This window comes from Arachis ipaensis, chromosome B8 (assembly GCF_059453495.1).
Source record: "Arachis ipaensis isolate K30076 ecotype BB chromosome B8, ASM5945349v1, whole genome shotgun sequence".
Classification (NCBI taxonomy): domain Eukaryota; kingdom Viridiplantae; phylum Streptophyta; class Magnoliopsida; order Fabales; family Fabaceae; genus Arachis; species Arachis ipaensis.
The window spans coordinates 101,743,596-101,770,396 of NC_142443.1; the positions used below are offsets into that span (position 1 = coordinate 101,743,596).

Here is a 26,801-nt window from a genome sequence, read left to right on the forward strand (position 1 = left end):
TAATTGGAAATTTTGCCCACAAAATTCAAATTCAATTACCTGAGAATAAGTGCGGATAATCCGATCGCATCTCTGACTCAAGTTCCCAAGTGTGTTCCTCAACACCGCCTCGACTCCATGCCACCTTGACTAATGAAACCTCTTTTCCACGCAACCGTTTGATACTAGTATCATCAATTCTGACTGGAGCCACTGGAAGCGTCAAATCTTCTCTTAACTGAACCGATTTAGGTTCTAACACATGGCTAGCATCAGGAGTGTACTTCCGAAGCTGCGACACGTGAAACACGTCGTGCAGGTTCAAAAGATGAGGTGGTAGAGCCATCTGATATGCCACCGGTCCACCCTTTCCAGGATCTGAAATGGACTGATGTACCGAAGATTCAACTGCCTTGCTTTAATCGCCCTACCTACTCCCGTGGTTGGAGTAACCTTAAGGAAAACATGATCTCCTTCCTCAAATTCCAAGGGCTTCCGTCTCTGATCGGCGTAACTCTACGCCGTAAGCATCCTATCTCGGATTTTCTTGACTTGTTCAGTGGTCTCAGCTATCATCTCCGGCCCCAACAAGCCTTTCTCTCCAGCTTCATACCAACATAGCGGAGATTGACATTTCCTCCCATACAATGCCTCATACGGAGCCATTCCGATACTCGCATGGTAACTATTATTGTATGCAAACTCCACTAACGCATATACCGATCCCAACTCGCAGGTTGGTCCAAAACACAAGCTCTCAACATATCCTCTAGTGTTTGGATTGTCCTCTCGGATTGACCATCTGTTTGAGGATGGTAAGCCGTACTCAAGCTTAGTCGGATTCCGAAAGCTTTCTGAAATGCACCCCAAAACCTCGAAGTGAAGCGAGGATCTCTATCAGAGATTATAGTAGCCGGTACGCCATGAATTCTCACAATCTCCTTTATGTACGACCGTGCTAGTTCCTCAAGGGTGTAAGTCATCCGAATGGGTAAAAAGTGAGCTGATTTCGTCAGTCGGTCCACAATCACCCAGATAGCATCAAAACCAGTTCTAGTCCTTGGCAATCCTGACACAAAGTCCATTGTAATACTTTCCCACTTCCATTGCGGAACCTCTAAAGGTTGCAACATCCCGGAAGGTCTTTGATGTTCAATCTCCACCTTTTGACAAGTTAAGCACTTTGAAACATATTCCGCCACATCATTCTTCATGCCTGGCCACCAAAACATTGCCTTTAAATCATGGTACATTTTAGTACTTCCAGGGTGAATGGAGAATCCGCTTTTGTGTGCCTCCTTTAAGATATCTTGCTTCAAAGTGCCAACATCCGACACAATGATTCTACCCTTGAATCTCCATAACCCGTCTTTTTCTTCCGACACTCTCCACTGTTTTCCTTGCTCGATAGCCAGTAACACCTTCCATAACGCTTCATCATTTTCATGAGCCTTTAGGAGTTCGGACTTAAAGTCACTCGAGATTTCTAATCGGCTCAAACACAAAGTTCCAGATACTTCTTGAGCACCAATTTGTAGACTCTCGAATCCCTTGAGCAACTTCTCCTCTTGAAGCATCATCCAAGCCGCATATAACGACTTCCAACTTAACGCATCTGCCACTACATTCGCCTTTCCCGGATGCTAATTCAACTCAAAGTCGTAGTCCTTCAATAATTCCATCCACCTTCTTTGCCTCATATTAAGCTCTTTCTGATCAAAGAGATATTTCAAGCTCTTGTGATCGGAGAAGACTTGGAACTTAACCCCATAGAGGTAATGCCTCCACACCTTTAGCGCAAACACGACCGCAGCGAGTTCCAAATCATGCGTAGGGTAACTAACTTCATGCGGTCTCAACTGGCGTGAGGCATACGCCACCACATTATGATGCTGCATCAGCACGCATCCTAGACCCTTTAGTGAGGCATCACAGTACACCTCAAATGGTTCGTTCGGCTCAGGTAACATCAACACAAGTGCAGTGGTCAACTTTTTCTTCAACGCCTGAAAGCTCTCCTCACACTTAGGAGTCCAAACAAATGGTGTGTCTTTGTGGGTTAACTTTGTCAACGGCAAGGCTAATTGCAAAAAGCCTTTGATGAATCTTCGGTAATAGCCAGCTAAGCCCAGAAAACTCCTTATCTCAGTTACTGTGGTTGGTTGCTTCCAATCTATCACAGCCTCCACCTTAGCTGGATCTACGGCTATCCCCTTCTTACTCACCACGTGACCCAAAAACTTTACCTCATCCTTCCAAAACTCACACTTGGACAGTTTCGCATAGAGTTTCTTCTCCTTTAGAATCTGCAACACGGTCCTCAAGTGTTTCGCATGCTCTTCTTCAGTCTTGGAGTAAATCAGTATGTCGTCAATGAAGACAACGACGAATTTATCCAAAAACGGACGGAACACTCTATTCATGTAATCCATGAATACTGCAGGAGCGTTCGTCAATCCAAAGGACATTATAGTGTACTCGTAATGACCATAACGAGTCCTGAAAGCGGTCTTAGGGATATCCTCACCCCTCACCCTTATCTGGTGATAACCGGATCGCAAATCGATCTTGGAGAAAACCCCAGCTCCTTGTAACTGATCCATGAGATCATCAATCCTCGGCAACGGGTACTTATTCTTTATCGTGACCTTGTTCAGCTACCTGTAATCCACACAGAGCCGCATACTCCCGTCCCTCTTCTTTACCAGTAACACTGGCGCACCCCACGGTGAAACACTTAGTTGAATAAAATTCTTACCCAACAGATCCTCTAACTGAGACTTTAGCTCGGCCATCTCTAACAGTGACATTCTATAAAGAGCACTTGAGATTGGTCCCGCCCCAGGCACCAATTCAATAGCAAACTTGACCTCTCGGTTAGGTGGAAATTCATCAATGTCATCGGGAAACACCTCCAGAAACTCACACACCACCAGAATCTGTTCCATCCTTTGATCATCACCCGAAACACCTGTGGTTAACAACAGGATACCCTGACATTCGATTTCGGAGCAGTTCACCATCATCGAATTCAAGTAACAATTATTCACCACAACCGGCCCTTCTGTATCTTCCGGCATAAAGTACACCGACTTTGTAGAACAATCAAGCAGAACATGGTTCTCAGATAACCAGTCCAATCCCAAGATAAGATCAAGACCGATCATCGGTAAGCAGATTAAGTTATGGACAAAATCACGCTGCTTGAACCTAAACGAAACTTTCGGGCATCCTAGCCTAGTTACCATGGCCTCATGGGTAGCATTATACACTTTTAGGTCATAACCTAAGGTTACGATCTTCAATCCTAACTCATGGGCTTTCTCAAATGCAATGAATGAATGCGATGCTCCCGAATCAAATAAAGCATTTAAAGTTCGACCAGCTATTTCACAGTTACCTCGGATAAGTGCCTCAGATCCCTCAGCACCTATAGTTGAAGTGGTGAACACCCGACCAATCTGCTGCGCCTTCCCGGCACCTTGTTTCTGCCTCTCCGGACAGTTTGGGACCTTATGTCCCGCCTTACCATAGTAATAGCACAAGCCCCACCCGGCCTTGCACGGGGCTCCTGGATGGTGACTTCCACACCTAGCACAAGCTTGCTCATTCTGAGGCTGCTTTCCAAACCTTTTACCTTGGGAGTTGTTATTGTTGGGCCTCCTAAAAGAACCTCCCCTCTTGAAAGATGGACCTCTAGGTGCAAAGCTCTTCCCTCGGTTCTATGGGAATGATCCTTTGTGACTCCCTCTCTCAGCAGCCGCCTTCTTCACGCACTCTTCAGCAACTCTACACTTGTTCACTAACTCGGAGAAAGTCCTGATCTCCATTGGTCCCACTGAGCTGAAAATATCACTCCGGAGTCCTCCTTCATACTTAACGCACTTCCATTCCTCATATTCCACCGGAGTCCCTTGACACATACGAGAAAATCTGAACAGCTCCTCAAACTTGTCAGTATACTCAGATACGGACATAGTACCCTGCTTCAACTACAATAATTCAAGCTCCTTGGCCGTCCTAGCAGAAGTCGGAAAGTACTTCTTATAGAACTCCTCTTGGAAGACATCCCAGGTGATATAATCATCACCCTACTGCAGGAGGTGTCGGACTCCTTGCCACCAATGCGACGCTTTCCCAGTGAGCAAATAGGTAGCAAACTCAACACGCTGTCCTTCAGGCACCACCTGCGCTTGTAGTGCTCGCTCCAAAGCCTGAAACCATGTATCGGCTTCAGTCGGGCTAGTAGTTCCCTTGAACTTAGGAGGATTAACCTTCAAAAAGTTTGCCAGTGTCATCGGGCCCTGAACTCCACCTCCGTCGTTGCCATGGTTGTTCATCTGTTGTCCAAGAGCTTCAGCAATGGCTTGCATAGCAACAGCCATGTTCTCCAACGCAGTCATAAAGTTCACCGGGTCATTAGGGTTAACCTCTGGTGCACGAGCATTAGTACGACCTCTACCACGGCCTCTACCGCGTCCACGAGGCGCCATCTGGTTCCTATACACATCAAACAATCGATATTAAGTTGATCAGTCTCAATATCGAAAGTTTAGTACTTCAAGTCCCAAATGTATGCTCATGAACGTTTATGCCAATTATATCAAGTAGATATACTAACAGCACATAACACACATACAGAGAATGCACAGAAGCATAGTCAGTCCGTCCCTCAGGCGCTACAGGAACGAACTGCTCTGATACCATAATGTAACACCCTACCGTACAGAGTCTTATGCTTAAGTCATAATTCAGAGATGGCAAGGTATTACGACCTCTAAAATAAAAATTTAGTACGTATAGTAGTATGAATGATGTTTATAACTAGAAGCCTTTGAAGGAAAAAGGGGTAAACAAAAATCGTGACTCGAAAAGCGCAACACTCCGATCGATAACGTAGCGAACAAAAATAAACCATCGCGAGAATTATATATATACGAAAGAGTGTCAAAAATGGGAATATCAAAACTCAAAATCCGGTTGCGAAGATAACCGGTCCGAGCATAGCAATATATATACATATAATAAAATAAGGAAACACCAAAGGAAACCCAAAGGGACATAAAAACAGAGAACCTATTCTCCAAAAATCCCCTCTAGAAGGAGTCATCACAGTTTGTATTATTTAATGGAGATAAAAGTATCTACGCAAAACATATAAACCAAAACAGAGCCCCCAAGAATAAAGGATCTTCGCTAATCCGGAAGTCTCCAGCATGCCTCAACGAGAAGCCTCGCGTCCTGCATCTGAAAACCACAAAATTCGCATGGGTGAGAACCAGAGGTCCCCAGCATGGTAACAGTTCCCCATATATAACATGTCATAATAGAGAAAAGCCGAAGGCAATCCTAGGACTTCCTCCAGATAATATCAAAGCTTATAAACAAGCTAAACCATAAAGGGCATCTGACTAAAGATCCTTCATTCTAACTAATGCTTCCCTTAACAATTCCTTCAGACCTCCCAACCACCAGCAGGAGTATAACGTAGCAAACGTAGCTAAATCAAACACGAGATATACAAATAAGAACAGATAAGGCATTTAGACAACTAGTAAGTAATATGCAGTCAAATAGGCAATCTCAAACAATTTATATAGTATGCATATGATGAATGCATGTCCCTAGTGGCTGATGATATCATCTGTCGGTTATAGAGCCAACCCGACAAGTCTTGGTAGCTAACCATTGGACTGTCCCTCTGTCGCGCATCCCCAACTCGAGTTATACTCATCATAAACTTGATCATAATCATGATCCATATCCATCACCCTCACTGGTGAATATTTACGGGGGCGAGCTCATCCGAGACTTTCACAGTGCCCGGCTACACCTACGACATAGGGTCAAAAGAGCTTCGAGTCTCAACCTGGAGCACGTAGTGGCTAGCCACTGCTTCCTCCCAGGGAAACCCTCATCTCCAATTGTGGAAGTGAAAACATTCACAATTCATTCAATAGCATATATGCATTTATACTTAGCCATAATCATGGCTCCGCCGTAACACGGCAATAATCCAGCCATCCAGCTCACGGTTAAATCCATAACCAGCCAATTCATTAACAATTACGGCCCTTCGGCCCATGGCATAACAAGCACTTCCACCGCCATTCTCCGCATTTCACATAATCATCTTTGATCCTCATTGATCACTCACTTTTCCCTTGCTTCACTCGCAAGTTACCACATTCACTAGCTCCTTGTCTCATTGCTAGGCATATCATAATGATTTAAGACATAAGTGGTGAGTTCGGAGGCTTAGAAGTATAAAATTTGGCTTTTAAAACTCAAAAATCAACTTTAGGATGAAAACAGGGCCACGCGTATGCGCACTCCACGCGCACGCGTAGATGGACACAAAACTCATCGACGCACAAGCGGCAAACGTGCGAACGTGCGGGTTGAAAAATAGCCAAACGACGGATACGCATCAGCCCTGTGTACGCGCGGGTACATTTGTGCCCCAGGCACAAAACTGGCACAACTCTGGCACAACTCTCGGGAAAATGGCTGGGCATTTGGTGCAGCGCATCGACGTGCCCGCGCACACCACGCGCACGCGTGGATGGTGCCTTCTTGAAGAGTGGCGCGTACGCGCCAAGTGTGCCTACGCGCGTAGGGTCATTCTGCTAAAAATTTTCTAAGTTAAAAGTTGCAGAATTTACAGATTCAACCCCCAATCTTCTGACGGACATAACTTTCTCATTTTAAATCATTTTCCGCCCGTTCTTCTAACGACATGGACATCTCAGATCCAATTTCATTTCTAAATAAGTTTGGTACAAAATGGGGATCCGTAGTCCAAGTTATGTCCCGTCAAAATATGCCCAAAAACCATATTTTCATACAAAACCACAAGGTGCCATTTTCAAAACAAGCCATTTTCAACTCTTTTCAAAATCAACCAAAACATGCCAATTTCAACCATTTTTGAAATCAATCAAAATGTACCAAAATCAACATCAAGCCATCCTCAACTCACACATTGACACTTTACCAAAACTCCCAAAACCACCATCCAACCATTTTAACACTTCTCAGTCAAATGGCTAAAGGACAAACACAATATCATGTCATACATCCTTCCTCATCCCAATTTCCAATAATACCATTTTCAATCAAACATCATTATACATACTCATCATCATACTCACCATCAACATGGTACCACCCACCAATTCAACCTCAATCATTCATCAAGCATATATCACAACATGCATTTTCTCATATATCACACAATCAAGGCATCAATATTCATAGTCACATATATGATCACATCATATATCTCAACCATTCAACAACATCATCAATTCAATGCCTATCTTAGGGCCTCTAGCCTAAGTATTTCCTACCACATTACATATTAGATACGAGAAACCAAGACCATACCTTAGCCGATTTCCCAAGCTCAACCGGAGCACTTCCAAATCACTTTTCCTCAAGCTCTCAAGGTCTCAACACCTCCAAGAATATATTTTATCACACAAAACTCCCTTTTCAAGCTTTCCAAAGTCACCAAGCAAGCTCCAATATTCACATATACACAATCTAAGCCACAATCATCATACCCATACACAATATCTCAATACCCAAACATCATAGAACAATAAATTATACTAGAGTTGAGAATATTACCACACCCAAGGTCCAAGGAGACAAGATTAACCTTCTCCTTCAAGAGAGTTGGGTCCTATAACATCAAGGAGCCCAAAATCTCAATATTTCACCCATGAAACTCGAAAACAAAGGCTGGAATTTCGAAGAGCAAAACGTAGCTTATCTAAAGATTGGTTGTATGAGTTTTGTAGAGCTCTCCGCGGTGAACGCGTGGCCGCAAACGGTGCGGCAATCGGAGCTCTAGATCAAAAGTTATGGTGGTTTCAAGATCAAGTTAGAGATAGAAGTTTGAGAGTGTTCTTCCCCCATTCTTCCCCCTTTCAGCGTGTTTGAGAGATAAGTGAGGACAGAGAGTGCTGAAATGAGTGTTTTAGGGTTTAGTTTAGTTGGGCCAAGGGCCCACTTTGGGTCCGGTTGGACCGGTTTGGCCCGTTCGGTCCAATCTTGGTCCGATTTCTATAAAATTGGTACCAAAATTCTCGTCTCAATCTCCTCTATCATATTTAGCCATAAAATCATATTTTTGGCTTTCTAGAATAAATTCTCATTTATGGGTTAATTATCCATTAATTAACCGGGTCTTACAGGCAAGATCTACAACATGATAGACACTCAAAGTACGCAACTAGAGCACAATCAGTCCATTCCTCAGGCTCTACAGGAAAGACTGCTCTGATACCATAATGTAACACCCTCACTATCAGAATGTCATGCTTCCGGCTGCGCCACTCTGATAGCAAGAAGTATTATGACGACTACATATACTTAACAATAAAATATGAGCCTTTGACTCGAAATCGTATCGCTGTTTTCCTTGGAAAACTGGAAAAAATACTTTATCTTGCAAACCAACAAACATATACATATATACAACACTCCTTACCCAAGTAGCTTATGAATTTAGTATAGATACAAAACATACAATCCCTATCCCTCTTACAAGATACAATATTGATGGCGAGGGAAAAATAAAAAATAACTGAACATCAACATTGAATAAGCTAAACGCAATAAAACTCTTCGAAAGCTTCTTCATTCGTCTCTTGAAAAGATAAAGCTGTAGGGGATGAGAACCTAACCACACGATCTCACCACGGAGTTTACAGAATTGTCATAAGAAGATATTCAATAAGAAAACTATTTTCAAGCTCAGTGATTATCGTTGCTTTATGAATCTTTTGAAAATTGACAGTTTAACCATCCAAAAATTCAAAACCTTTTTAAAAGAAATCAGTTAACTATGCAAAGCCAAAACCTTTCATTTCGTATAAGAAAAATCTTAAAAGTTTCCTAGACTATATGAATAACCAACCTGTTCCAAGCATAGGTTCATTAAGTCTAGCTGAACCAGCTTGATTTTTCATACTTAACTAAACCTCAATCAGGAACCAATCACGACCTCATGCCCATTCACGTAATCAATTAGCACTTATCTTCAATTCAGCACCAAAACTCTATCTCAAAAGTACCACATTAGAGCAAACACAGGCAAAACAGACAAGAAAAATACAGGCCTGGATAGCAGTTATAGCAAATAGCTTAGATAACAATTAATATAAGTTAAACAATTAGGTAAACCAAAACAAATTCAAACTCAACCAAATCATACAAATGCATATGATGCATGTTTGCCCTATGGCTAATGGGCTCATTTGTCGGTTTTATAGCCAAACCTGATATGTCCGGTAGCTAATCTGGACACTGTCTCTCTGTTGCGCCTTAATATCATTAGAGGGAATACATGCCTTGTCACCATTTGAGGGATTATATGTCCTGTCACCATTAGAGGGATTATATGCCCTGTCACCCTTACAAGAGGGAATAGGTGCCCTGTCACCCTTACAACCAGAGAGAAAACACAAACATACTTGTCATCAATCATCCTCAATTATGTCTCATTTATCATATTCATTCAATTTCATAATCAGACTCATATTTCTTCATTCTTCTTCCTCATCTCTTTCTCGGAGCAAGTGGACAACGCCACTGCCTCTTACCTGGGGTCTCAACTCTTAATGAAATTCAATTTCATTTTCAAATCAATTTCTCAATATCATTCAATTCATTCAAAAATCATACTTTTAAAATCATAATCTCATCATTCTTCATTCAAATTCAATCATCATCATTCCTCCCATTTCGTTCATTAATAATTCAAACTCAAAACATAATCTTTTTCTTAATAACTCAGAAACAAATCATATAATTCTTAAATATCAATCTTTCTAAATAACCACTTTAAACGAAGTCTCCAATTTTTATAAAAATTTGGGTAGCATCTCTTCTGAAATTCGGACTATGTCACCATTACGGGTCTTGTCAAAACCACATTTTCCAACCCGTTCTCAACTAGATTCAATATCAAACAATTATCAAATATCCAATTCTTTTTAACTTTTTAAACCAATTTTGATATCAGATCTGGTTCGATGTCAAACCATTTCAAAATCAATTTATTTCTCTAATTCAATTTATTTCCAATAAATTAAACTCATTTCCAAATCTCAACCATTTTCCAAAATCCAACCAATTCCAATAATAAGTCTTTTTTTTTTCAAAATCAACCAGTTCCAATATTGAATCATTTATAAAATCAACCAATTCAAAATCAAAGCACCTCCAAAATCAAATTATTTTCAATGCCAATCCATTTTCATTATTAAATTAATTCCAAAACTAAGAAAAACTACTTTTCTTATTGATGAGCGGATAATTTATACCCTTTTTGGCATTGTTTTTACATAGCTTTTAGCATATTTTAATTACTTTTTATTATATTTTTATTAGTTTTTATTCAAAAATCATATTTCTGGACTTTACTATGAGTTTGTGTGTTTTTCTATGATTTCGGGTATTTTCTGGCTGAAATTGAGGGACCTGAGCAAAAATCTGATTCAGAGGCTGAAAAAGGACTGCAGATGCTGTTGGATTCTGACCTCCCTGCACTCGAAGTGGATTTTATGCAGCTACAAAAGCCCAATTGGTGCGCTCTCAATTGAGTTGGAAAGTAGACATCCTGGGCTTTCTAGAAATATATAATAGTTCATACTTTGCTCGAGATTTGATGGCCCAAACTAGCGTTCAAAGACAGCCTAAAACATCTTGGCGTAAAACACCCAAACTGGCACCAAAGCTGGCGTTTAACTCCAGGAACAGCCTATGCACGTGAAAGCTTCAATGCTCAGCCCAAGCACACACCAAGTGGTTCCCAGAAGTGGATTTCTGCACTATCTGCACTTAGTTACTCATTTTCTGTAACCCTAGGCTACTAGTTTAGTATAAAAACTACTTTTAGAGATTTATTTTATCGTCTTTGATCTTTGGAATATCTTTTGATCATATTGTACACGTTTGGAGGCTGGCCTCACGGCCATGCCTAGACCTTTCACTTATGTATTTTCTACGGTGGAGTTTCTACACCCCATAGATTAAGGTGTAGAGCTCTGCTGTTCTTCATGAATTAATACAAGTACTATTATTTTTCTATTCAATTCACGCCTACTTCTTCTCTAAGATATTCACTCGCACTCCAACCTGATGAATGTGATGACCCATGACACTCATCATCATTCTCACTTATGAACGCGTGCCTAACAACCACTTCCGTTCTATCTGCAATAGCTTGAGTGTGTATCTCTTGGCCTCCTGGTTCACGACGCATGGTTGCCTCTCCTGACAACAGAGCATTCCATTCCATGAGATCAGAGTCTTTGTGGTATAGGCTAGAACCATTGGTAGCATTCCTGAGATCCGAAAAGTCTAAACCTTGTTTGTGGTATTTCGAGTAGGATCTGGGAAGGGATGACTGTGACGAGCTTCAAACCTGCGAATGTGGGGCACAAGTAACAGTGTGAAAAAGGACAATGGTCCTATTCCGACACTAGCGGAAATCGACAGATGATTAGTCGTGCGGTGACAGCGCATATGGATTTGTTTTCATCCGAGAGGATCATACAGCTTGCCATGGAAGGAAGTAACGCATGGTTGGAAGAAGACAATAGGAAAGAAGAGGTTTAGAAGCAACAAAGCATCTCCAGACGCTTATCTGAAATTCCCACCAATGAATTACATAAGTAACTTTATCTTATTTTATATTTTATTTATATTTTAATTATCAAAACCTTATAACCATTTGAATCTGCCTGACTGAGATTTACAAGGATGACCATAGCTTGCTTCAAGCCGACAATCTCCGTGGGATCGACCCTTACTCACGTAAGGTATTACTTGGACGACCCAGTGCACTTGCTGGTTAGTTGTGTAGAGTTATGAAAAAGAGTTGAGATTAAGATTGCGCGTACCAAGTTTTTGGCGCCATTGTTAGAGATCACAATTTCGTGCACCACTTATCCACAACCGCACACCACTCAAGCTATCAGTAATTCAATTCAGCAAACAACCACATCCATAAGATAAATATAATCACAGAAATATATTTTCCATATCAATATCTATTTATAACAATTCCATAATATAAAATAAACTTTAAGAAAACCCCTACCTCAACTCGTCGAAACTCACAAAACCAAAACGAGTCAAAAACCCCTTTTCCTCGCAGCCTGCGACAACCACAACTTTGGACCATTTCTGAGGCAACAACAGTGACTTCAAACATGACATGCAAGAACTGATATTTAACCCTATGCCAAATAATGCCGCAAACCTCAGCCACATATAACAGAAACTAATATATCAAGGGTTCCGAAAAGAAATTACCTACTTCACTTAAAAAGTAACAGAGAAACAAAATGGCAACGGCTCTGGTGATGACAGAAAACCTTAGCAGCAACGGCAGTGGACCCCGGTGACAGAAAGGCGGCAAGAAATATTGATGAGCGGATAATTTATACGCTTTTTGGCATTGTTTTTAAGTAGTTTTTAGTATGATTTAGTTAGTTTTTACTATATTTTTATTAGTTTTTATTCAAAATTCACATTTCTAGACTTTACTATGAGTTTGTGTGTTTTTCTGTGATTTCAGGTATTTTCTGGCTGAAATTGAGGGACCTGAGAAAAATCTGATTCAGAGGCTGAAAAAGGACTGCAGATGCTGTTGGATTCTGACCTCCCTACACTCGAAATGGATTTTCTGGAGCTACAGAAACCCAAATGGTGCGCTCTCAATTGCGTTGGAAAGTAGACATCCAGGGCTTTCCAGCAATATATAATAGTCCATACTTTGCTCGAAGATAAATGACGTAAACTGGCGTCCAACACCAGTTCCATGTTGCATTCTGGCGTTAAACGCCAGAAACAGGTTACAAGTTGGAGTTAAACGCCCAAAACAGGCTACAACCTGACGTTTAACTCCAAAAACAGCCTAGGCACATGTAAAGCTCAAGTCTCAGCCCCAGCACACACCAAGTGGGTCCCGGAAGTGGATTTCTGCACTATCTATTGTAGTTTACTCATTTTCTGTAAACCTAGGTTACTAGTTTAGTATTTAAACAACTTTTAGAGATTTATTTTGTACCTGATGACATTTTACACGTTTCAATTTGTATTTCTGACGGCATGAGTCTCTAAACCCCATGATTGGGGGTGAGGAGCTCTGCTGTGTCTCGATGAATTAATGCAATTACTTCTGTTTTCTATTCAAACACGCTTGTCTCTGTTCTAAGATATTCACTCGCACTTAACCATGATAAATGTGATGATCCGTGACACTCATCACCATTCTCAACCTATGAACGCGTGCCTGACAATCACTTCCGTTCTACCTTAGATTGAGTGTGTTTCTCTTTGATTCCTAGTTCACGTGTTTGATTGCATCTCCTGACAACAGAGCATTCGAATCCGTGAGATCAGAGTCTTCGTGGTATAGGCTAGAATTATTGACGGCCATTCCTGAGATCCGGAAAGTCTAAACCTTGTCTGTGGTATTCCGAGTAGGATCTGGGATGGGATGACTGTGTCGAGCTTCAAACTCACAAGTGCTGGGCGTAGTGACAGACGCAAAAGGATCAATGGATCCTATTCCAACATGAGTGAGAACCGACAGATGATTAGTCATACGGTGACAGCGCATTTGGACCATTTTCACTGAGAGGACAGATGGTAGCCATTGACAACGGTGATCCACTAACATACAGCTTGCCATGGAAAGAGTCTTGCGTGCGTGAAGAAGAAGACAGTAGGAAAGCGGAGATTCAGAAGACAGAGCATCTCCAAAACCTCAATCTGTTCTCCATTACTGCACAACAAGTACTATTTAATTTATGCTTTTTACTCTTCATAAATATAATCACTCTTATCATTGATTTCCTGACTAAGAATTACAAAATAACCATAGCTTGCTTCAAGCCGACAATCTCCGTGGGATCGACCCTTACTCACGTAAGGTATTACTTGGACGACCCAGTGTACTTGCTGGTTAGTGGTATGAGTTGTGAAAAGTGTGAATCACAATTTTGTGCACCAAACATCAACAACAGCGGTAGCTTCGCGGTGACTAAAAAAGATTTTGAAAATTGAAAGATGAATTTCAAAAAAGCTAATTAACTAAAAAGATTTTAAAAATTGAAAGATGATTTTTGAAAAAGAAGGGAGAAAAAGAGATGAGAATTTTTCGAAAATAGAAGAGAGAGTAATTAGTTAGGAAGTTTTAAAAAATAAGAAAGAGAAAAAAAGTAACTAAGAAGATGGGAATGGTGGTCTGTTGTTGAACCTATTCTGGGTTTTTCTACCTTGATTATTATTGAAGACTTGCTGAGGCTTCTGTTGATCCTTCCATGAGAGGTTAGGATGATTCCTCCATGAGGAGTTTTAGATGTTTCCATAGGGTTCTCCCATGTAATTCACCTCTTCCATCATGGGTTGATCTGGATCATAGGTATCTCCATTATATGAGGTGTCTTGAGTGCTGCTAGTTGCACCTTGCACTCCAGTTAAATGCTTAGAGATCATATTGACCTGCTGGGTCAAAATCTTGTTTTGAGCCAGTATGGCATTCAGAGTGTCAACTTTCAGGACTCCTTTCTTCTAAGCTACCCCATTGTTCATAGAGTTTCTCTCAGAAGTATACATGAATTGGTTGTTTGAAACCATTTCAATGAGTTCCTGCGCCTCTTCAGACATTTTCTTCAAGTGGAGTGATCCTCCAGCAGAATGGTCCAAGGACATCTTGGACATCTCAGATAGACCATCATAGAAGATGCCTAGGATAGACCATTCTGAGAGCATGTTAGGAGGACATCTCCTGATCAGTTGCTTGTATCTTTCCCAAGCTTCATAAAGGGATTCACCCTCTTTTTGTCTGAAGGTTTGAACTTTCACCCTGAGCTTGCTCATCTTATAAGGTGGAAAGAACTTGGCTAAGAAAGCATTGACCAACTTTTTCCAAGAGTCTAGGCTTTCTTTGGGTTGAGAGTCCAACCATATCCTAGCTCTGTCTCTGACAGCAAAGGGGAAAAGCATAATTCTATATACCTTATGATCCACTCCATTGGTCTTAATAGTATAACAGATTTGTAAGAATTCAGATAAGAATTTATGTGGATCTTCTAGTGGAAGTCCATGACACTTACAATTCTGTTGCATTAGAAAGACTAACTGAGGCTTAAACTCAAAGTTATTTGTTCTAATGGCAGGTATGGAGATACTTCTTCCATAGAAGTCAGAAGTGGTTACAGTGAAGTCACCAAGAACCTTCCTTGCATCTCCTCCATTATTCTGTTCGGCTCCGCACATTTTGCACAGATAGACCGGCAAGTATATCGGGTCGTCCAAGTAATACCTCAAGTGAGTGAGGGTCGATCCCACGAAGATTGTTGGTTTGAGAAAGCAATGGTTACCTTGCAGGTCTTAGTTAGGCGGATAAAAATTATAGTTGTCACGAGAAAATTCATAAAATAGATAAATAAATAAAAACGTTACTAGATAGGTGTGAAATCAAGGGTATGAGAACGGTTGAGGCTTCGGAGATGCTTCTTCCTTCTGGATTAACTTTTCTCATCATCTACTCCAACTTCTATTTGATTCATTCCATGGTAGGCTGTATATGATTAACACCGGGTCAGCGGTCATTAATCTCCTCTGCTTCAGATCAAACGTCGGGTCAGCGGTCATCCAATTTAAACGGGGTGAAGCTCTAGCAGTCCATTCCCTTGGTGATCCTACTCAAAACGCCACAGACAAGGTCAGATCTTCCAGATCAGAGAACGCTGCTCCTTGGGTTCTAGCCTGTACTACAAAGGCCCTAATTGCCCCGCACCTCGACTGAAGTGATATCTCGAGAAGTCCCCAATGAAGCCGTGGATTAGCCATCTAAGAGATATATAGTTAAGCTTGTGGCTCAGTACTATCCCTTCAAGGACTCATAAGAATCTATGTGAATAGGGATGACGATCAAGTTGCACTCCCAATTCATTAGGATGAAGAACGAAGATACATCTTAGAATAGAATCAAGCATAGATTGAAATAGAATAGTGATGTTATTAATTCATAAGAATCAGCAGAGCTCCTAACCTTAACCTTAGGAGGTTAGTGACTCATACTGTACGTAATGTAAAATGTGAAAAGGAAAGATATGCTGGAGAGTCTTCAAACATGGTTGATCTTCTCCTATATATACTAATCTGCTAACTAGGAATTATAGAAATAAGATAAACTAGTCTTGTAGTGCGAAAATCCACTTTTCGGGCCTACTTGGTGAGTGTTTAGGCAGAGCAAAGGGTGTCTCCACGTGCTAGGACTCCTTAGGGGCGTTGAACATTGGCTTGGGACTCCCTTTTGGGCGCGGGATGCCAGCTACTCCCTTTTGGGCGTCCAACGTTAGGAATAGGGTAGGTGGCTGGCGTTGAATGCCAGTTTTGGGCCTTCATTTCCAAAGCAAAGTATGGACTATTATATATTTCTGGAAAGCCCTGGATGTTAGCTTTCCATAGCCATTAAGAGAGCACCATTTAAACTTATGTAGCTCTAGAAAATCTCCTTCAAGTGCAAGTAGGTCAGATCCTGACAGCATCTGCAGTCCTTTCTCTGTCTTTGAATCAGACTTTTGCTCAAGCTCCTCAATTTCAGCCAGAAAATACCTGAAATCACCATAAAACACAAAAAATCAAAGTAGAATCCAAAAATGTGAGTTTTGCACTAAAAACTATGAAAACATAATAAAACTTAAACAAAACATAATGAAAACTATATAAAAATGATGCCAAAAAGCGTATAAAGTATCTGCTCATCAGAACACCAAACTTAAACTGTTGCTTGTCCCCAAGCAACCAAAAACAAAGAAGGATAAAAAGAAGAGAAGGATACAATAAATCTCAGAGTTTTCAATGAAGCTCAGTTTCAATTAGATGAGCGGGACTAGTAGCTTTTTGCTTTTGAATAGTTTTGGCATCTCACTTTCCTTTGAAGCTCAGAATGATTGGCATCTTTAGGAACTCAGAATCCATATGATATTATTGACTCTCCTTGTTTAGTTCTTTTTTATTGTTGAACACAGCTTCTTTTGAGTCTTGGCCGTGACCCTAAGCGCTTTGTTTTCCAGTATTACCACCGGATACATAAACGCCACAGACACTTAACTGGGTGAACCCTTTAGGATTGTGATTCAGCTTTGCTAGAATCCCCAGCTAGTGGTGTCCAGAGTTCTTAAGCACACTCTTTTGCTATGGATCACGACTTTAACTGCTCAGTCTCAAGCTTTTCACTTGACACCTTCACACCACAAGCATATAGTTAGGGAAGCAGCTCATTTGAACTGTTTAGGCCAAGATTTTTTTTTTCTTTTAGGCCCTCCTAACCATTGATACTCAAAGCCTTGGATCCTTGCTCTTTCCTTTTGGTTTAAAAAGCTATTGGCTTTTTTCTCTTGCCTTTTGATTTTAAGAGCTATTGGCTTTTTCTTCTTTTTATTTCTCTTTTTGCTTGCTTTTTTTCGTATATATATTTCTCTTTTTTTTTTTGCATATTGCTTTTTATTGCTTCAAGAATCAATTTTTGGATTTTTTAGATTACCAATAATACTTCATTTTTATCATCATTCTTTCAAGAGCCATCATTCTTAATTCCAACATCAAATAAGCACTGTTCATTCATGCATTCAGAAAATAAAAGCAATGGCACCACATCAAATAACTGAACTATTCTTAATATATAACTCGAAATTCATGCATCTTACTTCTCTTTTTCAATAAAAATTTTCTTTTAAGCAAGGTGATAAATGCATGGAATATTTCATAGCTTTAAGACATAAAGATGATCATGCACTAGAAACAGGAAATAGATAATGAAATACAATGGAAAAACAGAAAAATAAGATGGGCAACAGGGGATTAAGGAAACGGGTCTACCTTAGTGATGGCAGCTACTACTCCTTCTGGAGGATCCAATGGAGTGCTTGATTTCTTCTATGTCACGCCCCTGCCTCTGTTGTTCTTCCCTCATAACTCTTTTATCTTCCCTCATGGCCCTTTGATCTTCTCTTATTTCATAGAGGATGGTGGAATGCTATTAATGTCCCATCCTCAACTAATCCATGCTGGAGCTTAATTCTCCTAGAGAAGTATGCAATTAGTCCCAATAGCCTTGGAGAGGAAAATGCATCCCTTGAGGTATCTCAGGGATTTCTTGTTGAGGCAGCTCCACATGTTCTTGCTGTGGTCCATGTGATGTCTCTCTAGTTTGCTACATCCTTCTTTTAGTGATGGGCTTGTCCTTTTCAATGGGGATGTCTCCTTCTATGACAATTCCAGCTGAATTGCATAGATGATAGATAAGGTGGGGGAATGCCAACCTTGCTAATGTGGAAGGCTTTTCAGCTTTCTTGTATAACTCTTGAGGTATTACCTCATGTACCTCCACCTCACTTTCAATCATGATGCAACGAATAATAATGGCTCTGTCAATGGTCACTTCTGACTAATTGCTAGTAAGAATGATAGAGCGTTGGATAAATTCCAACCATCCTCTAGTTACGGGCTTAAGGTCAAGCCTTCTTAGTTGGATAGGCTTGCCTTGAGCATCCCCTTTCCACTGAGCTCCTTCCACACAAATGTTTGAAAGGACTTAGTCCTTCCTCTGGTCAAAATTGACTCTCCTAGTATAAGGATGTGGGTCTCCTTGCATTATTGGCAAATGGAGCGCCAACCTTTCACTTTCCGGGCTGAAATCCAAGAGACGCCCTTGGACCATGGTATGCCAATTTTTGGGATGTGGGTTCACACTAGTGTCATGATTTTTAGTGACCCATGCATTAGCATAGAACTCTTGCACCATCAAAATTCCAACTACAGAGATAGGATTAGTTAGGACTTCCTAACTTCTCCTCTGGATTTCTCTTCGAATCTCCAGGTACTCATTCTTTTTTAACCTAAAGGGGACTTCAGCAATCACCCTATTCTTTGCCACTACTTCATAGAAGTGGTCTTGATGAGCTTTGGTGATGAATCTCTCCATCTCCCAAGATTCGGAGGTGGAAGCAACTGCTTTCTCTTTCCTCTTTCTAGAGGGTTCTCCGACTTTGGGTGCCATAAGTGTGAATGGAAAGCAAAAAGCAAGGCTTTCCCAACACCAGACTTAAAAGCTTTGCTCGTTGATGAGCGGATAATTTATACGCTTTTTGGCATTGTTTTTAGTATGTTTTTAGTAGAATCTAGTTACTTTTAGGGATGTTTTCATTAGTTTTTATGTTAAATTCATATTTCTGGACTATACTATGAGTTTGTGTGTTTTTTTGTGATTTCAGGTACTTTCTGGCTGAAATTGAGGGACTTGAGCAAAAATCAGATTCAGAGGTTGAAGAGGGACTGCTGATGCTGTTATATTCTGACCTCCTTGCACTCAAAGTGGATTTTCTGGAGCTACAGAACTCAAAATGGCGCGCTTCCAATTGCGTTGGAAAGTAGACATCCAAGGCTTTCCAGCAATATATAATAGTCTATACTTTGGCCGAGTTTAGACGATGTAAAAGGGCGTTGAACGCCAGTTCTACGCTGCTGTCTGGAGTTAAACGCCAGAAACACGTTTCAACCTGGCGTTCAACTCCAGAAAGAGCTTCTGCACGTGTAACATTCAAGCTCAGCCCAAGCACACACCAAGTGGGCCCCGAAAGTGGATTTATGCATCAATTACTTACTTCTGTAAACCCTAGTAGCTAGTTTATTATAAATAGAACTTTTTACTATTGTATTAGACATCCTGGATTGTATTTTTGATCCTGTGATCACGTTTTGGAGGCTGGCCATTCGGCCATGCCTAAACCTTTCACTTATGTATTTTTAACGGTAGAGTTTCTACACTCCATAGATTAAGGTGTGGAGCTCTGCTGTTCCTCATGATTTAATGCAAAGTACTACTGTTTTTCTATTCAATTCAACTTATTTCACTTCTAAGATATTCATTCGCACTTCAACATGAATGTGATGAATGTGACAATCATCATCATTCCCTATGAACGCGTGCCTGACAACCACTTCCGTTCTACCTTAGATTGGATGATTATCTCTTGGATTTCTTAATCAGAATCTTCGTGGTGTAAGCTAGATTGATGGCGGCATTCATGAGAATCCGGAAAGTCTAAATCTTGTCTGTGGTATTCCGAGTAGGATTCTGGGATTGAATGACTGTGACGAACTTCAAACTCGCGAGTGCTGGTGATGAGCAGACATTTTATACGCTTTTTGGAGTTAATTTCATATAGTTTTTAGTATGTTTTAGTTAGTTTTTAGTTTATTTTCATTAGTTTTTAGGAAAAATTCATATTTCTGGACTTTACTATGAGTTGTGTGTTTTTCTGTAATTTCAGGTATTTTTCTGGCTGAAATTGAAGGAGCTGAGCAAAAATCTGATTCAGGCTGAAAAAGGACTGCTGATGCTGTTGGATTCTGACCTCCCTGCACTAAAAGCGGATTTTCTGGAGCTACAGAACTCTAAATGGCGTGATTCCAATTGCGTTGGAAAGTAGACATCTAGGGCTTTCTAGCAATATATAATAGTCCATACTTTGCACAAGGATAGACGATGTAAACTGGCGTTTAACGCCAGTTTTCTGCCCAATTCTGGCGTCCAGCGCCAGAAAAGGATTAAAAGTTGGAGTTCAACGCCAGAAATGGATCCAAACCTGGCGTTGAACGCCCAAAATGGCCTTACACATGTAAATTACTTAAATCTCAGCCCCAGCACACACCAAGTGGGCCCCAGAAGTGGATCTCTATACCATCTGCTATAGTTTACTTATTTGCTGTAAACCTAGGCTACTAGTTTAGTATTTAAACAACTTTTAGAGACTTATTTTGTATTTCATGACATTTTAGATCTAAACTTTGTAATCTTTGACGGCATGAGTCTCTAAACTCCATTGTTGGGGGTGAGGAGCTCTGCTGTGTCTCGATGAATTAATGCAAGTATTTCTGTTTTCTATTCAAACATGCGTGTTCCTATCTAAGATATCCATTCGCGCTTAACTATGGAGAAGGTGATGATCAGTGACACTCATCACCTTCCTCAATCCATGAACGTGTGTCTGACAACCACCTCCGTTCTACATCAGATTGAATGAATATCTCTTAGATTCCTTAATCAGGATCTCCGTGGTATAAGCTAGATTGATGGCGGCATTCATGAGAATCCGGAAAGTCTAAACCTTGTCTGTGGTATTCCGAGTAGGATTTAGGGATTGAATGACTGTGACGAGCTTCAAACTCGCGAGTGCTGGGCGTAGTGACAGACGCAAAAGGAGGGTGAATCCTATTCCAGCATGATCGGGAACCTAAGATGATTAGCCGTGCTGCAACAGAGCATTTGGACCATTTTCACAAGAGGAGGGGATGTAACCATTGACAACGGTGATGCCCCAACACACAGCTTGCCATAGAAGGACGTGCGTGCGTGAATCAGAGAACAGAGGAAAGCAGAGATTTAGAAGACAAAGCATCTCCAAAACTCCAACATATTCTCCATTACTGCATAACAAGTAACTTTTAACCCATGCTCTCTTGTTCATTCGCAATTCAACTGATAAATATAATTGACTTCCTGACTAAGATTTACAAGATAACCATAGATTGCTTCAAACCAACAATCTCCGTGGGATTCGACCCTTACTCACGTGAGGTATTACTTGGACGACCCAGTGCACTTGCTGGTCAGTGGTACGAGTTGTGAAAAGTGTGATTCACAATTTGTGCACCAAGTTTTTGGCGCCGTTGCCGGGGATTGTTCGTGTTTGGACAACTAACGGTTTATTTTGTTGCTTAGATTAGGAAAAATTTCTTTTTTTGTTTAGAGTCTCTTATTATTGTCGTGTTACAATTTTAGAATCCTTATTTTCTTGTTAAAATCTTTTTCAAAAATAATTTTTCTATTAAATCCTGTGCCAAATTTTAAGTTTGGTGTTTTCTTGCTGATTTCTCTGTGTTTTTCGAAAATTTTAGTTTGGTTTTCTAAAAATTTTAAGTTTGGTGTTCTTCCTTTGTGTTCTTGTGTTCGTGTGAATCTTCAAAGTATTCTTGAGTTTTCCTTGTGTCTTGATCTTAAAATTTTTAAGTTTGGTGTTCCTTAGTGTTTTTCCCTTAAAAATTCTCGAAAACAAGGAGCATCAGATCTAAAAATTTTAAATCTTGTGCTATCTTATTATTTTCTCTCTCCTCTTTAAATTCAAAAATATCTTTTCTCTCTGTTTTAAAAGCAAATTTTCGAAATCTATTTCTAAAATTCAGATTTTTATTTCAAAATTTAAAACCTTTTTCAAAAAAAAAAATCATCATATCCTTTTCAAAACTTCCTAACCACTTTCTCTCTCCTCAGTTTTTCGAAATTCTTCACTCAATTTTTTTATTTATTTTATTTTAATTTATTTCATTTTTGAAATAAATAAATAAATAAATAAATAAAAATATTTTCTCTATTTTACATCGTCTCCCTTTCTCCATCATGGACATAAGCGGAAATGAACAGTCCAGGAGGACTCTGGGGTCATATTCTAACCCCTCTACTGCTTCATATGGGAGTAGTATCTGCATACCCTCCATTGGAGTCAGTAGCTTTGAGTTGAATCCTCAGCTCATTATCATGGTGCAGCAAAATTGCCAGTATTCTGGTCTTCCACAGGAAGAACCTACAGAGTTTCTGGCACAGTTTTTACAAATTGCTGACACAGTACATGATAAGGAAATAGATCAGGATGTCTACAGACTATTACTGTTTCCATTTGCTGTGAAAGATCAAGCTAAGAGGTGGTTAAATAACCAACCTAAGGCCAGCATAAGGACATGGAAACAGCTGACAGAAAAATTCCTGAATCAATACTTTCCCCCAAAACGGATGACACAGCTAAGGCTGGACATCCAAGGCTTTAAACAAGGAGATAATGAATCTCTTTATGATGCCTGGGAGAGATACAGAGAGATGCTAAGAAAATGCCCCTCTGAAATGTTTTCAGAGTGGGTTCAGTTAGACATCTTCTATTATGGGCTTGCAGAAGGAGCTCAGATGTCTTTGGATTACTCAGCTGCTAGATCTATCCACATGAGAAAGACAATTGAAGAAGCCCAAGAGCTCATTGATACAGTTGCCAGGAATCAGCATCTGTACCTAAGCAGTGACCCTTCCATGAAAGAAGAGGTCAAAACAGCAACTGCTGAACTCAGTCCTGTAAAACAAGCTGCTGAATTCAATCAGCAATTGGACTTTCTAACAAAGCAGTTAGCCGAATTCAAAGATAGACTACAAGAGACAAGGATGGCTAATATACATATGGACGAACAGTTTAAGCAAACAAAGCAGCAGCTGTCAAGGCAAATAGCAGAAGAATGCCAAGCAGTTCAACTAAGAAGTAGGAAAACATTAAATACCCCACCTCAAGGTAGAAAAAAGCTAAGAAATGAGCAAACCACCCAAAATTCACCTGAGGACAGTAAGAGCCCAGGGAAAAGTAATTCTGGAACTAAAACGCCAGAAAATTGGTGGAAGGCTGGCACTGAACGCCCAGACCATGCTCAGGACTGGCATTCAATGCCAGAAACAAGGCAGGACTGGCGTTCAACGCCAAAAATGGGCAAGGATCTGGCGTTGAACGCCCAAAATGGGCAAGATCTGGCGCTGAACGCCCAAAATGGGCACAATTCTGGCGTTCAAACGCCAGGAGCAGACAAGGAGCTGGCGTCCAGTTTCACTCCAGCTTCTAACTCTGGCACTCAATTGCCAGTGAGGGATCAGACACACAAAAATGCTGATAACAACCCCTCTAAAAAGGCTTCTTCAACCACTTCTGTAGGCAGTAAATCTACAGCAACTAAGGTTGAAGAATATAAAGCCAAGATACCTTATCCTCAAAAACTCTGGAAAGAGGAGCAGGATAAGCAATTTGCTCGTTTTGCAGATTATCTCAGGACTCTTGAAATAAAGATTCCATTTGCAGAAGCACTTGAGCAAATACCTTCTTATGCCAAGTTCATGAAAGAGATCTTGAGTCATAAAAAGGATTGGAGAGAAACAGAAAGAGTTCTCCTCACTGAAGAATGCAGTGCAGTCATTCTGAAGAGCTTTCCTGAAAAGCTTAAAGACCCTGGAAGTTTTCTGATACCATGCATATTAGAAGGTAATTGCACCAAGACAGCTTTATGCGATCTTGGGGCAAGCATCAACCTAATACCTGCATCCACTATCAGAAAGCTTGGCTTAACTGAAGAAGTTAAACCAACCCGGATATGTCTCCAACTTGCTGATGGTTCCACTAAATACCCATCAGGCGTGATTGAAGACATGATTGTCAGAGTTGGGCCATTCGCCTTTCCCACTGACTTTGTTGTGCTGGAAATGGAGGAGCACAAGAGTGCTACTCTCATTCTAGGAAGACCCTTCCTAGCAACTGGACGATCCCTCATTGACGTCCAACAGGGGGAAATAACCCTGAGAGTCAATGATGATGAATTCAAGTTGAACGCTGTCAAAGCCATGTAGCATCCAGACACATCAAAAGACTGCATGAAAGTTGATCTTATTGACTCTTTGGTAGAAGAGATCAACATGGCTGAGAGTCTTGAATCAGAGTTGGAAAACATCTTTAAGGATGTTCAGCCTGATTTAGAGGATTCAGAGGACATGAAAGAGCCTCTGAAATTTCTTCTGGAAGAGGAAAAACCTCCTAAACCCGAGCTCAAGCCATTACCACCATCTTTGAAATATGCGTTTCTAGGAGAAGGTGACACTTTTCCAGTGATTATAAACTCTGCTTTAAATTCACAGGAAGAGAAGGCACTTATTCAAGTGCTAAGGACACACAAGACAGCTCTTGGGTGGTCCATAGGTGACCTTAAGGGCATAAGCCCAGCTAGATGCATGCACAAAATCTTATTGGAGGATAATGCCAAACCAGTGGTTCAACCACAGAGGCGGCTAAATCCAGCCATGAAAGAAGTGGTGCAGAAAGAGGTCACCAAATTACTAGAGGCTGGGATTATTTATCCTATTTTTGATAGCCCCTGGGTGAGCCCTGTCCAAGTCGTCCCAAAAAAAGGAGGCATGACATTGATTCATAATGAAAAAATGAACTGGTTCCTACAACAACAGTTACAGGGTGGCGCATGTGTATTGACTACAGAAGGCTCAATACAGTCACCAGAAAGGATCATTTTTCTTTACCATTCATAGACCAGATGCTAGAAAGACTAGCAGGTCATGATTATTACTGCTTTTTGGACGGCTACTCAGGCTATAACCAGATTGCAATAGATCCTCAGGATCAAGAGAAAACAGCATTCACATGTCCATCTGGAGTGTTTGCTTATAGAAGGATGCCATTTGGGCTATGTAATGCGCCTGCAACCTTCCATAGATGCATGCTCTCTATTTTCTCTGATATGGTGGAAAAATTTCTGGAAGTCTTCATGGATGACTTCTCAGTATATGGAGACTCATTCAACTCCTGTCTTGATCACCTGAAACTTGTTCTGAAAAGATGCCAAGAAAATAACCTAGTTTTAAACTGGGAAAAATGTCACTTCATGGTGACTGAAGGGATTGTTCTTGGGCATAAAATTTCAAACAAGGGAATAGAGGTGGATCAAGCAAAAATAGAGGTAATTGAAAAATTACCACCACCTGCCAATGTTAAGGCAATCAGAAGCTTTCTGGGGCACGCAGGATTCTATAGGAGGTTTATAAAGGATTTTTCAAAAATTGCAAAACTTCTAAGCAATCTGCTAGCTGCTGACACGCCATTTGTGTTTGACACAGAGTGCCTGCAGGCGTTTGAAACGCTGAAAGCTAAGCTGGTCACAGCACCAGTCATTTCTGCACCAGACTGGACGTTACCATTTGAGCTAATGTGTGATGCCAGTGATCACGCCATTGGTGCAGTATTGGGACAGAGGCATGACAAGCTTCTGCATGTCATTTATTATGCTAGTCGCGTTTTAAATGATGCCCAAAAAAATTACACAACCACAGAAAAAGAATTACTTGCAGTGGTTTACGCCATTGACAAGTTCAAATCATACTTAGTAGGATCAAAAGTGATTGTGTATACTGATCATGCTGCTCTTAAATATCTATTCACAAAGCAGGATTCAAAACCCAGGCTCATCAGATGGGTGTTGCTTCTGCAAGAGTTTGATATAGAAATAAGAGACAGAAAAGGGACAGAGAACCAAGTGGCTGATCATCTGTCCCGAATAGAGCCAGTAGAAGGGACGCCCCTCCCCTCTCTTGAGATCTCTAAGGCTTTTCCGGATGAGCATTTATTTGCCATTCAGGAAACACCATGGTTTGCCGATATTGCAAACTATAAAGCTGCAAGGTTCATACCCAAGGAGTACAACAGGATACAAAAGAAGAAATTAATTACTGATGCAAAGTACTACTTGTGGGATGAACCCTATCTTTTTAAGAGATGTGCAAACGGAATAATCCGTAGGTGTGTGCCTAGAGAAGAAGCACAGAGGATCCTATGGCATTGCCATGGATCACAATATGGAGGCCATTTCGGAGGTGAGCGAACAGCCACCAAGGTCCTCCAATGTGGCTTCTATTGGCCCACACTCTATAAAGATTCCCGAGAGTTTGTACGTAACTGTGACAGTTGCCAAAGAGCTGGTAATCTGCCTTATGGTTACGCCATGCCTCAACAAAGAATCTTGGAAATTGAGTTGTTTGATGTATGGGGAATTGACTTCATGGGACCTTTCCCACCATCATACTCAAACACCTATATTCTGGTGGCAGTTGACTATGTATCAAAATGGGTTGAGGCCATTGCCAC

At 40.7% G+C, this 26,801-nt stretch overlaps 1 pseudogene; it reads right to left on the reverse strand.

The window, feature by feature from the left end:
- Positions 1 to 3,701: 3,701 nt before the first annotated feature.
- LOC148549037 (uncharacterized) lies at positions 3,702 to 4,472 on the reverse strand (annotated as a pseudogene).
- Between the last annotated feature and the right edge of the window lie 22,329 nt (positions 4,473 to 26,801).